The following is a 690-nucleotide window of genomic DNA, read 5'->3' as shown; positions in this document are numbered from 1 at the left end:
CAGAATGATTTTCTTTCTTTCTTTTTTTGGGAGGAGGGGATTTTTGAGACAGGGTTTCTCTGTGTCGCCCTGGCTATCCTGGAACTCGCTCTGTAGACCAGGCTGGCCTTAAACTCAGAGATCCATCTGCCTCTGCCTCCCAAGTGCTGGAATTAGAGGTGTGCACCACTACCACCCAGCTAACTTTTTTTAAAAAAAAATTTCTCTTATACAATACATCCTGACTACAGTTTCCCCTCTGCCCAGTCCTCCACTGTTTCCCTTCAGAATCTGACTTTTTTTCTAGAACATTATTTTAGTTTCTATTCAGGTGTGTGTGTGTGTCTAGGAGGCAAGACCCTTCCTAGGTCTTGCTTGCGGGTGGCACCATTCCCCGGGCTGGGGTCCTGGACCAAGCACCAGACTACTGTCTCCACTTCCCGAGCACAGATGTGATGTGACCAGCCACCTCCAGCGCCTGCTCCCATGCCTTCCCCGCCATGTGGACAAGCCATCTTCTGTCTTCTTCCCCCACTTTGTATTGGGGTATAAAAGTCCATGGAAAATTAAATAGGGGTGAACTCCAAGTCAGAACTCAGCACTCAAGACAAGAATTCTGCGTCCAGTATTGGCTGAGTTGCCCTCCGGATACTATCCTGTGTCTCTGTGTTTATTCGCTGAGTTGTCCTCCGGATACTATCCTGTGTCTCT

Source organism: Microtus ochrogaster, unplaced genomic scaffold, assembly GCF_000317375.1.
Source record: "Microtus ochrogaster isolate Prairie Vole_2 unplaced genomic scaffold, MicOch1.0 UNK98, whole genome shotgun sequence".
In the NCBI taxonomy this organism is placed as follows: domain Eukaryota; kingdom Metazoa; phylum Chordata; class Mammalia; order Rodentia; family Cricetidae; genus Microtus; species Microtus ochrogaster.
Note: the sequence above shows the minus strand (reverse complement) of the source record.